Raw genomic sequence first — 15,986 nt, 5'->3', positions numbered from 1 at the left:
CATGAACTGGGGGGGACGTGACACATGGATTCAGGCCCATATTTTAAGAATACATTTTGTTTCATTGAAGAAGACAGTCTGTGAATGAAAAGCCATTTTCATTGGGGAAAGAGCTATTGGTGGGGAGAGAGCTATTGCCCTGCCCTCCATTCACCAACTGAGTTGGGGGAGCTTGTCAGGAGGACCAGGGGACAGTCGCCTGGAGGACAATGGGGTTGGGGGGAGTTGAGGTTCGGGACCGGGCTGCAGGAGGTGAGAGGGGAAAGCGGGACCCACGAGCTCCCACCGCCGGAAATTCTTACCCAGCTGCACGCTGCCTTCCCCGGGGACGGGCTTCAGCGACGGCTCGGCCCCAGACCCGGAGAAGAAGGATCTCCTGTGGCCTCAGGTAAGGTCTCAGTCCCACCCCTGGTTGTCCCTCCAGAACAGCAGGCAGGTGGTTGATGTTTGGCGACCTTGCAGGGCTCAAGGGGGACCCTCCAGTGAGACTCCTGGGAGCCGAGGGGCCGGCGGGCTGGTCCCCTGTGCCGCTGGACCCCATTCACTGAGAAGTTAAGAACAAGGCACACAGAAAAACAAAATTCTGCAGGTGTGTGGTTCTGGAAGGAAAGCCTGGAAACATGCCTCTCAGTTGCATCAACTTCGAAAAGCCAGACTGGATTTTTCCGTTTTGTTTTTTTTGCCTTTCTGCCATCTTCTATCCAGTTTCTTTATTTTTTAAACATGCTTATTTATTTTTGAGAGAGAGAGAGAGAGAGATCATGAGCAGGGGAGGGGCAGAGAGAGAGGGTGTAGGCTCAAGTAGGCTCCACATTGTCAGCACAGAGCCCAGCACGGGACTCGAACCCACGAACCGGGAGATCCTGACCTGAACCAAAATCAAGAGTCCCGCGCTTAAGTGACTGAGCCCCCCAGGTGTCCCTGGTTTCTTTATTTTTAAAGCAACTGTTCTTGTGGGAGGTGCCTCTGGGATAAGCAACTGGACCGATGGCCTCCTGTCCTCCACAGGCACGGACACAGCTCTGTGGCCAGGCCTGTGCTGTTTGGAGGGGTGACTGGGTGATATTTGCCCCCACCTCCGTCTTCCGCGGGTGGCTCTCTGTCTGCACGTCCTGGCCCACGGCTCCCAGACGGCTTCCTGCTGCAGAGGGGAGGTGGCCGCTCCGGGAAGGGCTGCTGAGCAGAGAAGGATCGGCCCGAGCCTCGAGCTTTGCCCCCAGCGGCTCCGGCGGCTGTGTGGGGGCCATGGTGAGCCCCCGGACCTCTCCCGGAAGCGAGGATTTTAATAAGCCTCACCTTTCTCGTGCACGCTATTTGATACAAACTGGACTCATTAGTTTAAAAAAAAATGGACCTGGAGGTTGACGTATACGATTTTGGAGGCTCTTATGAATTGAGATGCATCAAAACGAGAAGGTCGTCCTGAAGCCTCATCTCGCAGTGCAGTGGGGTGACCTCCCTGCTCGCAGCCTGCCGGTCCCGGGGGTGACAGCACGCCCCAGGGCCATGGTTTCTGAATCCTTGTGGCCGGAAAGTGTAGGCGGCACTTGAAAGATAACTCTTGGTTTATTTTATGTTTTTCATGTGTATTCACTTTTGAGAGAGTGCAAGCCGAGGAGGGGCAGAGAGAGAGAGAGGGTCAGAGGATGTGAAGCAGGCTCAGTGCGCCGATAGCAGGCAGCCTGGTGTGGGTCTCGAACTCGGGAGCCGTGAGGTCATGCCCGAGTCGAAGTTGGACGCCCACCTGACTGAGCCCCCCGGGCGCATACATGGGGAAACCAAGGCACCGAATGTTTAAGTAATTAGCCCAAGCTCGTAGACCTAATCAGAGCGATGCCGGACTGAGAAGTCAGGCGGGACGGTCCCGGAGCCCATGCACTTGACCGTCCCACCTGGCCACCACTGCAATATTGAAGGTCAAGCCAGCGGTTTCACGTATCAGTGCTCACACTGCTGTAGTGAAGAAAGCACATTGGATTCCAGCAGGCACTTCCCTAAGCCGGCACGCACCCCCGCCCTTACTGGTTTTAGAGTCACCACCACTGAGAAGTTCCGGAGAAGAGGGAGCAGCTGTGGAGTGCGATGAAAAGGAGGCTCCAGGCAGCCATCCTGCAGTTGTGGGCACATTCACAGGACACGTGAGACGGGGATGTCTCCGGACCCGTGTCCGCGCTTACGTGACAGGGTAGGAGTGGACCACACAATGCTTTCCTTTCTCCCCCGCGAATTATTCAAATGCGGCAAGGGTGTCTCTTCTTCATCCACAGGGACTTCGACAAGAGAACTCTGAAAAGTCAGAAGGTCCTTTATTGAGAACATACAGTATGTGTTCAGAAAACCGCATAGGCATCTTGCGGACTCATAATCGATGCTAGATGTTATTCTTAGCCGCAAGTAGTTAATTTTTCGGTGTTTCAGGTTAAGCAACAATATAGTACGGTTGTTAGATATTCATTCAAATGAAGCCTACATGATGAACTCGTTCCTGATGTGACGTCGAAAAGGATAGGAGGGAAGTGCCTTTCAGAATCGGTTGCTCTCCAGAAAGAAAGCAACCCCGCGGCAGCCCTGCGTGACGCAGGGAGGCAGGAAGCCCCCGTGAGCAGGGGAGGTGAATTTGAGGATGAACTCCTTCCCCTCCACCTCTGCTCCCTGAGGGACGGTCACAGTCCCTGCCCACAGAGCTCCAGATGGCCTCGGGACCCGCCTCGGCTGACGACACAGGGGCAGGGCACCCGAGTCACTTCCAGGCAAGAGCACCAAAGCCCAGGAGACGGGCAGAGGTCCCCTGGCCAGCTGCTCCATCCCCTCGTGTCCCGGGACAAGAAGGGCCATGACCCGGGAGAAAAGAACCTCATGCTGGTTGTGGAGTGTACATGGAGATCAGCCCCCGTGGTGCAGCCACCGAGATTTTGTGGTGCTGGTTGTTGCTATGGCAGCAGTGATTATATGTGGTGACTGATGAGATCGCCACATTTGCGCCATACTGCGAGGTCCCCTCCTCACACAAAAGCTCCCCTTCTCCTTCTGCTCCCAGCCCTCCCCTCTCACCTGCCTCTTCCCTCTAAGGCCCGTCTCCTGAACCCCTGCACCCAGGTACCCAGGTGCTGCTGGTCGTTCCCGGATTGTCATCGGGGGAGACGCTAAATGTGCAGAATTGCCTCCTCCTTAAGAGGTCAAGGTTCCCTCCGACTTACTAATTGTCTGCATGTTTAAATTGTAACCAGAGCAATAATGTGTCTGAATTTTAGGACAGTAAAATAATGGTACATGCTCTTCAATGGAAATTAAAGTCTGTTTATCTTTCACAGGGAACATCTTAAAATCTCCCTTATAACCTAGCATGACGCGCCTGTCCCCTCCCTGACCTCCGTGCCTCCTCAGGAACCCCTTGTCAGCAAGGGGAACCCCATCCCTCCATTGTGGGGTCTAGGACCTTCAGGGCCACACTCAACACCCAGGTCCTACCTACAAATTTTGTCTGTCCTTCTGTCCCCAGGACTCTCCCTCCCGAATATGGTCTCTCTGTCTCACCTGCCAACCCCCAGCACCCACATACTGTCTTTTTCTCAGGGGCCTCAGGGGCGACCGTCAATGCTCATGCAGCCCCCAGAATTCCTTTGCTCCCTCCCCGTCCGTTCTTTTCATGGCAGCCTCATGGACGTGTAAAACTCAACGAGCGGGTCACATGATAAGCTCCGCCTGAAATGGCCCCAAATCGCTACATTGCCCGCAAGGCCCATTCTGGGTGGAAAGAGTGCGGCTAGGAGAGTTCTGTTAGCAATATATGACAATTTACGACGACGCATGGTTCAGCTGAAGGTGGGAAGTCTTCCCTGAAGAGCGACCTATGGAAACCCAAAGGTTGAGAACAACCTTCTTCACTAGCATGCTAGTAATTAATCTGGAAAAATGGCACTGGAGGGTCATCGTGTTCTGGGGCACAGCACACAGCGGGAAGCCCTCCGGCTGGGCCAGCGTAGGGGGCAGAGGCGCTTGGCTGAGAATGGGTGACCTGAAGCTCCGTGGATGGAGCTGAACTTCTTGATTCGTTACAGTGTTTCAAATTTTCATTGTCACCCAACCCTCTGTTGCACAATGGATTATTGGGATGGGTGCCTGGGCTGCCCAAATACCATCTGAAATTCTTCAGGAGCTTCTCTGCCATGATAACTTCCTAACATAATCAGTTTTCCAGAAAATGAACCCGGATTTGACAATTAAATGGAGTCATCGCAGTAACTCAACTGCCTGAATTAAATAGCTACCAAAAGTTACTTGGGGCGCCTGGGGGGGCTCAGTCGGTTGGGCGTCCGACTTTGGCTCAGGTCATGATCTCGCCGCTTGTGAGTTGGAGCCCCGCGTCAGGCTCTGTGTGGACAGCTCGGAGCTTGGAGCCTGCTTCAGATTCTGCACCTCCCTCTCTCTCTGCCCCTTCTCTCTCTCTCTCTCTCTCTCTCCAAAATAAATAAACGTTAAATTTTTTTTTTAAGTTACTTATATAAGCATATTCAACACACATACAAAATGTGTGAATAAGCTTCTTCTTACTTTCCTGATTTCTCTTGGAAGCACCCCCGCTGGAGCATGTCCCTTGTCCCTGGGATTGTGCTGTGCCCTTCAGTGTACAAGCCCCCCCCCCCCGCCCCGTGCTGTTCAGAGCCCTTTGGGAATGTCTGTCCCGGGAAACGCAGAGCGCATGAGACCTGCTCACCTCCCAGGTGTCTTCCTTCCTTCCTGGGCTCGTGAAGGGGAACTGCCCCTTCCCCCTCGGCCCGCTCTCACGTCCAAGTACTCTAGTCCCCAGAGACATTGCCATTTAGAGCAGCACGTGTTGAGCGAACCACTTCCTTTTTGGGTTGGACCACGTTTCCCCAAAACTCAGCCCGAAGCAGCCTCTGGATTTGGACCCCCTGGCTCTGCACTTGGGTTATAGGCACGTGAGCCCACGGGTCATGGCGGGTGGCCGCCGGTTGGCCCACTTCAGCTGTACGGTCTTGTCTACCCCATAAATGGGTACCGTGCACGTCTCTGTGCCCGGCCTCCTGCTGTGACGAGACAGTAAGGCTTGACACGCACCAGCACGCGGGGAACTACAGAGACCCGGATATGTGATAAGGTAGCACCCCCCCCCCAACACCTGGAAACGATGCCATTTTTGTTTTCTGTTGCCGTCAACAATTTTACTTCTCACATGACCCCAGAATACCAACTGGAAAGAGGAAATACAAGATGCCGAAAGCAGAGCAGTGATGATAATACACAGAGTACGGCCGCACACGGTTTCAGGCTGCTAGTAAATATTTGAGTCTTCCGAGTATGTGAATGACGGCTCCAATGACTTGCCTACTGAGAAGAAGAATCCAACTCAATTTCAATATGCGGGGGCCTAGTGGAGACCAGCGACAGCCACCTGCAGAAGTGCGTATATGACAGTGCCACTCGCAACCCTGCTAATTAAATGAGGGTTCTCACAGACGAGAAAGGGCGATGGTTATCATCCAGGGTCATCGGTCTTCGGAAAGTGTTTAAGTCTTGGACGTTTTTAGAAAAGAGGGGAGGAGGGAAGGCACGGGGGGCCACCTACTCTATGTTGGCCAATGGCAGATTACAAAGAAAATCTGTTTTCAACCCGTTCTTTAAAAGGAAGGAGGAGAGTCACGGTGTGGACCGTTTGTGTTTCCTACTCCCTGTCACCACCCTCCCCCGGCCTGTTTGTCGGGGTGGGCGTCTTGGCCCGACCCCAGTAAGATGCTTCCAGAGAGGTTGTGACAGCCGTTGACTGATGTGTTGTCTCGCCAGCCTGTCAGGGTAATCCAATAGCTTGCTAATTTAAGGCAAGGTCTTTATTCGAAAACATCAAATGTGTTTTATTGTGCACATGTGCGTCGGGCACTACCCTGCCGACATAGAAGCTTTTGCTCATTTCAATAAATCAGCCATGTGAAGCACCAAGAGGCAAATACGCTTGAGGGTTTGGGGGATCGGAGGGTTCGCTAACGCGCAGAGGCTTGGGAAGAGCGCTCGGGGCGCTCCCCAGAATTCCTGGGAGGTGTTAAGGACGGTAAGCCTGTGAAGAATGTGTCCAGTCTACACCGAAAAGACAATCCCCGGGGTTGATAAAAAGGTGGAACGTTTCCTACAGGTGAGCTCCACCGATCAAGGGATAAACAGGACTTTTGTTTCCACTTTGGAAAGATGCACTGCAGATTCCCCCTGTGCTTTTGAAGTAAGCTTTGAAGGCTTCCAGAGCCTGGGGATGGGTGTGCAGAGGGGGGGGGGGGTTCCTGTGCGCTTGGAGGCTGGGCTTCTCTTCACCCGGGAGAGGACAGAGTCCCGCACACTGACACAACGTGTTGATCTGAAATGCCAGAGAGAAGAGCCGCATAGGGCTTGCTGGGGTCACCAGAGGCCAGGAAAGCTCCAGGGCAGTTACACATCTTTTCCCGCTGAGTTACACCAGCAGCAAACGTGAACGTTTTACAAACGTGTTCGTTGACTCTACAAGCTCTTTTCAAAGGGGCACGTGATGCTTACCGTTAAGGGGGTCTGGCAACTGGCGTCGCCTTTAAGGGCCAGCCCAGCACGCGCTACCCTTTGGGACCCCTGTGAAGTCTTCCAGAACCTTCTTGGAAATATCAGGCGGCCTCCAGAGGGATCACGGCGTCACTGCGGCACAGCGGTGGTTTTTCTGACTCTGGGACCCTCTGAGGGGTTAGGATTTGAGGCGGCGTGGAAAAGGCCGAAGAGGAAGCTCTCCTCTTCCGTCGATCTGGGGAATTCTTGAGGAGCTCCTCTCTCCCTCCCTGCCATACCCCGGCTGCTTCCCCAGTCCCCAACTCCAGCCTCTATGCTGATGGTTGTGGGTGGTTAATTTCGTACAAAACTGACTGGCTTTGCAAAAAACAATAAGAAAGAGTAGTTATCACAGATTTAATCCCTTAGAGAATAATCCAAGCACTTCGCTTTCCTCATGGCAGCTCAAGATGAGCTCTCTTAAAGAAAGGACTTACACTGTGTTTGTTTCTTCTTTGTTGTCATTTCTCACAAGTTAAGCAAGGACAGGGACCAGGTTGGTGGAGTCTTCCTCAGTAACACACATCATCGTGCAGCATTTCGAGGAAGTGGGAAGCCGTGAACAAGGCTGGCTGTTCAAAGATCTCCGGCCTGAGCAGTGGCCCTGGTTTTTTTTTTTTTAAACCAGATGTTGGTTTAGGGCAACGGAGGCAGCGAGGTGGTCACATGGACGCCACATTGTGGGAAATTCACAGAAACTGGAACAGGAAACAGACAAATTATGTATGACAATACATCCAGGCGTTTCCATCTTTTTTAAAATGCACCATTAACCGAAAGTCCGTATAGGGTTTCCTCCAAGGGCACTATATCATCAGCAATATGTAAATGTTGTCTTTGTCAGTTTATTTTTCCAGGTGAAAACTCTTCCTGTCTGTGAAAGAAGGCTTTGTGGCCACAGCTCCCTGGTTGGCCGTAAAGTCAGAAGGGATCCAGTTCCTGTGGAAAATGTGCCGTCTTAACTCTAAATCTGGAATCAAGTCGTCAGAACACTGGGTGATAAACAGACGGCCTTGTTCTTATTAGATTCCAGAAAGGGATGGTAAGGGGTTCTTCCCCCCATGGGCACGGGGGAGACGCTGGGAGAATGTTCCTCTGTCCGTTCCTGTGAAACTGTGCTCCTTCTGTAAACGCGACTCGTGTTTGGGGGTAAAGGGGACCGTTGGTGTCTCTCTTCCACAAATTCTGTTTATGGCAATAGCTTTCTGCAAAAGCAGCCACAATCCTTCTCTGAGAGTGAACTTTTTGCTGGAGGACAGCCGAATGGCGGGAGCACTCTGGGGGCATTTCACAGATAGCCAGGCCACCGGGTCACAGAGCAGGGCTTTGCTGGTGGAAGTGTGTCCTAAGAAACAGTGACAGAGGGGCGTCTACCGCCGGATGGCCTCTCTCTCCTTGGATGTTTCGACTGTATTATTTTAGATAAGCCAGCATCTAGGAGAAAGGCCCGAAGCTGGCATCACATCCTGGTTGTGCGGGACTCACCTGCCATGCTCTGATCCCCCAAAACACGTCCTCACCCTGCACCTTGGGCTTTTACCCTCGGGGACTGTGTGCTGGGGACACGGGCTGATGGCCGGGGCCCCGCACGAGCAAGAGGAAGCGGGAGGGCGTTTTCACAGGCAAACCACCTGGACAGTGGGAAATGAGAGTAGACTGTAACCACACACAGCTTTTTAACTTAAAAGAAATATCAGAGGGTAGGTAACGAGTGACGGAAGGCGTGAGCTTCCGCTTGCGTTGTCTTGTGTAGAAAGAGTCAAAAGTGCCTTTGACGGGGCTGTCCATGTAGAACTTACCAGAACATAATACACTATCATATTCTTTTGGATGTTTATTTATTTTCGGGAGAGGGATACGGCACAAGTAGTGGGGCAGAGAGAGAGGGAGACAGAATCCGAAGCAGGCTCCGGGCTCCGAGCTGTCAGCACAGAGCCCGACGCGGGGCTCGAACTCTCGAACCGCGAGCTCGTGACCCGAGCCGAAGTCGGACGCTCCACCGACTGAGCCCCCCAGGCGCCCCTATCTTGTAATATTTTGAAACTACAGTCACTGGACGCGTACCCCAGGCTTCACCTGAGTATAATATTCACAACAGCCTGTGTTTTAACCTCACGAAATGCGCACAAAACTGCGCGATTATTCTCAGCAGTTTGCAGATGACACTGAAATTTAAGTAATTTGCTCAAAGCCTCTGTTTGACCAACGAGATCAAGTGCCGGGATGGAACCCTGCGGAGTCAGAAAACACCTTGCACCCAGAGCTGTGGGCGCCGGGACACGTGGGCTCCCACGGTTGCTCAGGCTGACGATGCGCCACCCTGTGGCCCATTTTGCACACGAGTTCCAGCTCAGCTGAGACAGACGTCCACGTGGGTCCAAGCAGATGCTCAGCGGCCGGCAGCCTGGGGCCGGGTCCTGGCTCTCTGCTGGTTACAGTGACCTCCAGGGAGCTTTTCCCCTTCCTTTGCTTCCACTTCCCCGCCCGTAAAATGTGGATGAATCAAATTCCCTGCTACGGAGCTCCAGGATCCCGTGGAGGAGAATACGGAGAACTCTGGCCGAGCTGGTCAGCCCTCTAGAAGAGTTAGCCACGATCCCGTGTGCCACACAGTGGTGGCAGCACAGCCACATGGTGATGGCTGCACAGGTGATCATATCGGCATACATCCTACTGCAATTTTAAGCATTTCATGCAACTTATGTGAAGGATTGATCCTCCTAATCACCCACGTACGTTGACTCAGCTCTTGGGCTTTAGATCAATTTCCTGTTGCAAGCGATGTTCAGACAGTGCATGAAAATAGACAAGCCACCAATGAGTCTGGCAAGTGGAGGGCGGGTGGATAAAGCACAGGAGGAGAACAGCCCAGGGTGGCACTGAGCCATGAGCTTGGTGGTTGAGCCAGAAATGCAGAGAGACTTTCTGTGGGGGGGAGTTCGTGCTGAGTCCTGTGGCACCAGAGGAGCCGGGCAGGTCACTACAGCCACAGGGGGGTCATCTGGAGGGAGGCACGGGGATGGATCTTGCGCTAGATGGTCATGAGGGTCAACAACAGTGAGAAGAAGGGGGAGGAAGCAGTTTGGTCAAAGAGAGAAGTCAACCTGGGATGCAGACCCCCACATTCCCATCCAACTCAGAGGGATCTCTGGGAACACGTTTCTCATCAGAGATTCTGGTGTGGGGACTCAGGTTACCCAGAGGGACAAGGGTATGACCTCTCAACTGAGGGGACCCTGAAGGGTTGACACCACATCTTGGCAGCATGTTCTTCCGTGCAAGGGTATCTGGGAAGCCAGCACCTCTCTGGGTTGACTGCAGACAACCCATTGAAGGCGACGTAGCTGGGGCCATATGTACCTGCTCTAGCCAACATACTGTATCAGATCGAGTGACCAGAAGTGGGTTAAATGCTTGGTAGGGCTTGTGGAAGTCTGTGTCATCCTTTAGAAAACCCACTCATTTCTATATAGACCAGACTGGTCAATCAAAGGGATGCCAGAGGAACCACCAGCCCTGTACCCTTTCGGTCCCTACTATTGGCACTGATTTCCATCATGACTTCTGGGATGCAATATTATTTGTGATCTACCTTGATCGGGTTGATGAGGGGGGACTTTTGCCGTGATAGTGTTTTCCACACTGCCCAAACGGGGGGCCCATGTTGAAGGTTGTCCAGCTGCCAGGTTTGTCAATCCAAGCATCTATTTGGTCACCAAGGAAACGGGCACCAAGTGATTCCACTGGCCCAACAGATTCCTTGTAAGTTGGGTCTTGGACAGGACTCCGGTTATCAGCCGACACCATGCATACCCACTCTAATGTAGGGAAAACACGACAACACGTTGGCTCTCTGCCTCTCAGTGTGATCTCAGACACTGTCTCCAACCATTTTCACAATAGCTGTGTGTCCCCAGTCCCTAAAATACAGGTACCACGGTAAATGGCCACGGGTTCCTTGAGGAAACACAGGGAGAATTGCTACCACGTGCGGTTGTCATGGTGCTGTGAAACTTCTTCGGCCGCTGGGCTCTAGCTCTGACTGGAATTTGGGCCAGGGATCGGGACATTTTCCTGAGATGAGTGCCTTCAGTCTCTCAGCCATGTCCCCTTGATTCCCTCTGCTGTTATAACCCGACCAGTACTGTAGCCATCTGGGGAAGCTGATGGCCATCTCAGGAACACTCCACGGGTAAGGCCTTCCCGGATTCCACTTCATCTGTCAGTCATTAAGAAAAGTGTCACCTCGTGGCACCAGCATCGGACCTCCATTGTCTCCGGGTCCTGTCATCTCCATGACCACTCATGAGAGAAGCCCTTTCCCATCTCCCCCATCATCACCCAGGCCTGCAGATGAGAAGCACCACCAAACATCACTTGCTTCTTCTCACCAGAACACTCCATACAGCTTTGGGAAAGGGGAGTCCTCTGGGCCTTCTTGGAAAATGTGGTGGGGCCCATGGTTAGCCACAGTTATAGCCACTGCAGCATATGCCCCCTTCTCAGCCTTTTTATTCCTCCCTCCATGGTCTGCCACAGTGATTCTGTCATCTCAGCTGATTATAGACATCGTTCTGCCCAGACTCCTGTGCTCTGTCCTAGCAGGAAGTATGTCCCATCCTGCGGGGTCCTTGCAAAGGTGGTCATTTCTTTTTTTTAATTTTTTTAATTTTTTAAAATGTTTTCATTTATTTTTGAGACAGAGAGAGACAAAGCACGAGCAGGGGAGGGGTAGAGAGAGGGGGTGGGGGGGACACAGAATCCGAAGCAGGATCCAGGCTCCGAGCTCTCAGCACAGAGCCCGACGCGGGGCTCGAACTCACGGCCCGTGAGATCGTGATCTGAGCCGAAGTCGGACGCGTAACCGACCGAGCCCCCCAGGGGCCCGGGTGGTCATTTCTTTATGTAGGAAGAACACTCAAGCTAATAGACTCTTCCCCATCAACTTTATGTTCTGGTGCCCTTTGATCGAACATCCTCAAAACCCGAGGCTAGACATACTCCCTTGTGCCTGCTGGTACACACTGGTGAGGTTTCAAAGATCGCTTGGGGCTTAATCTCTTTCTCCTTGTATTAGTTTCCTGTGGCTGCTGTAACAAATTTCCGCTGACCGGGTGGTTTAAAGCAACGGAGATCATTCTGTCACCGTTCCGGTGGTTAGAAGTCTGAAATCAAGATATCAGCAGGGCCACGCTCCCCGTGAGACCCCGAGTGGATCCATCCCCGCCTTGTGGGTGGTGGTCGTGCTGCTTGTCGGTGTCAGCTCGTGACTGCCTCTCTCCGTCTCTGCCTTTGAGCACATATGGCTTTCTCCCGGTGGGGACTTGTCGCACATGGCGTCGTATCTTCTTTTTTTCTTTATTTTAGAGACAGACGGACAGACAGAGAGAGTGCTCGAGTGGGGGAGAGACGCAGAGGGAGAGGGAGAGAGTCAAAAGCAGTTCCATGCTTAGTGTGCCGACGTGGCCCTCGATCTCATGACCCCGGGGTCATGACCTGGGCTGAAATCAACTTGGACACTCAACCAACTGAGCCACCCAGGCACCTCTATTTTATCTTACAAGGACACCAGTCACGTTGGGTTAGTGATTATCCTAAGGGCTTCATTTTAACTTTTTCTTATCTACAAAGGGTCTATTTCCAGATAGTGTCAATTTCACAGGAAAGGGGGTTAGGATCTCAACACATCTTTCTGTGGAACACATTTGAACCCATGACACCTCCTTATCTACAAAGGGTCTATTTCCAAATAGTGTCAATTTCACAGGAAAGGGGGTTAGGATCTCAACACATCTTTCTGTGGAACACATCTGAACCCATGACACCACCTTTAGACATGCCGGGTGAGTTATGTTGCAACTTAACCTAGTCCCAGATCTAGAAGACGGAATGTAAAGTGGAGGCAGATCTTGGAGGAGCACCATTTACCTTTCAGGGAAGAAGCTTCTGTATTGTCCTCTAGCATAGAGAGGTTATCCTGCCTCACACCTGGGAAAGATGGGACAATTCTACAGATTCTGAAGTTTCTGAGGCACCTGAGGACTCAAATATTTGGGAGTGCCTTCCAAGGAACATCCAGCCCACGGGTCTTTGTCATGGACTGAGTGTTTGTATTCCCCCATTCATATGTTGAAACCATAGTGCCCAGTATGAAGGTATTTCAAGACGAGGACTTTGCGAGGTAAACAGATTTAGGTGAGCTCATGAAAAGAAAGCCCCCATGACGAGATCAGTGTCCTTTTGACAAGAGGGAGAGAGCAGGGCTAGGATCTCTCTTAATCCACACTCCCACTGAGGAAAGACCACCTGATAACATAGCAAGAAGGTGGCCGGGAGTCCTCGCCAGGAACAAAATTGGCCAGCGCCTAGATCTGGACATCCAGCCTCCAGAACCATGAGAAATAAATGTGAACTGTTTAAGTCACCCAGTCTGTGGTGTTTTGTTATGGCAGCTAAGACAGCATCTCAGAGGTTTTCAACTGGGGACCTAAGCTTGGCAGAATAGAACTACTGTGGTTAGACGTTTAAACTTCCATGATTTCGTCTTTAGCATTTTCTGTCCAGCCCCTCCACCGAATGATAGGTTCTTTGTATGTGACCAGAATCTATCTGGCCTTCGCTTAGCTGCCTGTTCTCTCCTAGCAGGACATCAAGGGAACTCAGCCACGGTGCCCCAATCCCGTGTGGTTGTACCTAGAGTCTCTACCTCACATCGCCAGGTCCTGGTCTGCACAAGGAAGTCTACTTCCTTCCACAGGTACATCCTCCAACTCCCCTTTGCGGGAAGGTCAGTATTGTTGGAGTAAGAATTAGAACACAGGAGATCAAATCTTCGGTAACAATCTTGTCCGGTACATGTTGTAGCCTTAGTTGATTTCATATGAAATCGAATACTCCATACCATTCTATGCTAATCATTCATCAGGGGTGAATTACTGCATGAGTAGTTTAAGTGCCGAGCTTACTTTTTAAGTATTACTGAAAATGTCTTTCAGTATTCTAATATTATTATTTAAAAATTTTTTTTAAACATTTATTTATTTTTGAGAGACTGAGAGAGACAGACCTCAAGCAAGGGAGGGGCAGAGAGAGGGAGACACAGTATCCAAAGCAGGACCCGGGCTCTGCACTGTCAGCACGAACCCACAAACCATGAGACCATGACCTGAGCCGAAGTCGGACGCTTAACTGAGCCCCCCAGGTGCCCCTAATACGCTCTAATATTAATACCTGATCCTCGAGGAGTCAGCTTTTTTCCCACCTTCTCAAATTCATTCTATAGATTATTTCTTCATTCAACTGATGAAGGATTTGTCTCACCAGCTTCGAGATTCCAAGAGTAAAAGAATCAGGTCTTCATGTCTGAGACTCTCAATTGAGAAAATTACTCATTGTACGTCCGCCATCTCGTAAATGATGCAAATCTGGAGATCTTCACAAGGGTTTTCAGTGATTTTAAGGGAGAGTAGCTCCTTACCCTTTGAAAAGGATAATTGCCTTCAAAGAAGAAATAAATACTCCCCCAACAATGAATATCATTCACGCTTTTCTCCCGTGTGGAGATTTGCTGGGAAATTTGAAGATGTGAAAACTAATTGCAGACAACGCGACTAGGGAACTCCCGGAGTACGCAGGGAAGTGACTGGAGGTGCACTATTATTTAATTCATCAGCTACACCTTCCTGCAAGCTGGTACTTAATTCTACCCGTCGTGTTTCTGGAGGATATCGGTTCCCTTTAGATGGATTCCGGCCAATGTTCTCCTTCTCGGTTCAAATCTAAAGTCTCTTTAGCAGACAGGAAAGGGCTGAATAAAATAATTGATTAAATTCATCTCTGTAATTCTGAGCAGTGAATCCATAACCATTAGATTGAGTATGTGTATGTAGGTAAGTGCACACACACACACACACACACACACGCTTTCTTCCAGTATAAGTTACCAGATGAAGGAGGACAGGCATTTAGAAGGGGAAAGTCTAAGGGTGGCGGTCTTCTAACCTGCTCTAGACCCAGGAGAAAGTCAATGAGGTGGCTGAGTCCAGCATTCAGGCGTGGTTATTCTTCCAATCACGTCTTTTGTCACGTCTGCTGTCCACTGCCCCAACAACACTCTTAGTGCAGAGCTGAGTCACACAGGACCCCAGGCACTTGCCGCCTACAGGACTTTGGTATGTAGTGTGTTCATTCCCATTATACAGGAGAAAGAAGAGAGAGCAAAGGGGAGATGCATATGCCCTAAATCCCAAAGCTTGTGTGTGGTGGAAGAAAGATCCACATAGAACCAGTGAAGATATCATTGAATGCTTCCCATACTCATGACGACTCCCTCTGGAGGTGAGAGGTTCAGGACCCAGCAGCCCTGCATGAAGTCGGAGCGGACATCTCTTAGACACCAGTCGCCCTGACATGCAGTTGTAGCCTGTTGGTTACACGATGGCCCTCCCTGTCGCCTGACCAAGGTGCGAGAAGCTCTCTGATGTGTGAGGACAGCAAGCTGACCCGGCCATGGCGGGTGAAGCGCTGGACCTGCCAGGCTGGAGTCGGGAGGAGCTGGGGACGCACAGCTTCACTGCCTTGCTAGAAGAAAGCCCACTCCCTTTCCGATGGAAGATCCAGGAGCCATTAGGCACTTTGCTCTCTACCACTCTCACTCTAAAGCACCTGTCACGGACTGTGTTCTCCTTCCCTCCCAGCACTGATGTGGTGTGCAGGATGGAGCAGCCACCGATTGTGGGGAACAGTCACCCCGGTGGCTGAGGGACTGTTAACCATGGCAGGTCGACAAGATGCCTTCCAGCAGTTTTCCGGAGGGGGTCTTCAGGAGAGGAAAGGGAGGATTTGTGAAGCGGCTTTCTTTTTCTCCTACTTCTTACCTGCCGGCGGCTTCCAAATACAGCCCCTGTTGTCTCTCTTACCAGAGGGATGGAAGCCCAGGCTGTGTCCTTCTCTCCAGGCTCCTGAGTTCGGGGCTCCTCCAGCTCCTTCTAATTGCAGGACAGCCCCTCTGGCACCAGCTGCAGGAGTCACTCCCCTTCCTGGTGGTCTTGGCTCTTTGTTTCTGCCTGGCGTGGCTCCCTCTTGGGTGTAAAACCGTGGCTTTGACTTTGTTCTCTGTGAGCCCTCATGATAACGGAGGAGGGTATTGTCGAGTGTTAGATTCCAAGGACGGACCTACCGTTCCTTTAACAATGGGCACGTTTCCGACTGTGGGGAGAAGAGGAGATTTTGTGAAAGGTATTGCATTATTTTGTGCATGTTTGAGGGAGACCCCAAGCTACGTGGGGTCAAAGACTAGATAATTACACCGGTGAGCGGCTAGAGGTTGTTCACAAGGGGCAGCCCACGTATGCACACGCAATGCATGCGTATCAAATCAACACAAGTGGAAATACAAAAACAAACTAGCT

The 15,986-nt window shown here is 51.5% G+C and overlaps 1 long non-coding RNA gene across 1 annotated transcript; it reads left to right on the top strand.

The window, feature by feature from the left end:
• The first annotated feature begins 11,904 nt into the window (after window positions 1-11,904).
• Window positions 11,905-14,376, top strand: LOC144614522 (uncharacterized). Its single transcript, XR_013552331.2, has 3 exons — window positions 11,905-12,157; window positions 13,222-13,333; window positions 13,859-14,376. It is a non-coding gene; the product is annotated as an uncharacterized LOC144614522 (long non-coding RNA).
• Window positions 14,377-15,986: the final 1,610 nt, after the last annotated feature.

The sequence above is a fragment of the Panthera onca genome, chromosome A1 (assembly GCF_046562875.1).
Source record: "Panthera onca isolate mPanOnc1 chromosome A1, mPanOnc1 haplotype 2, whole genome shotgun sequence".
In the NCBI taxonomy this organism is placed as follows: domain Eukaryota; kingdom Metazoa; phylum Chordata; class Mammalia; order Carnivora; family Felidae; genus Panthera; species Panthera onca.
The sequence above is the reverse complement of the archived record's forward strand: the minus strand, read 5'-3'. Positions and strand labels throughout refer to the sequence as shown.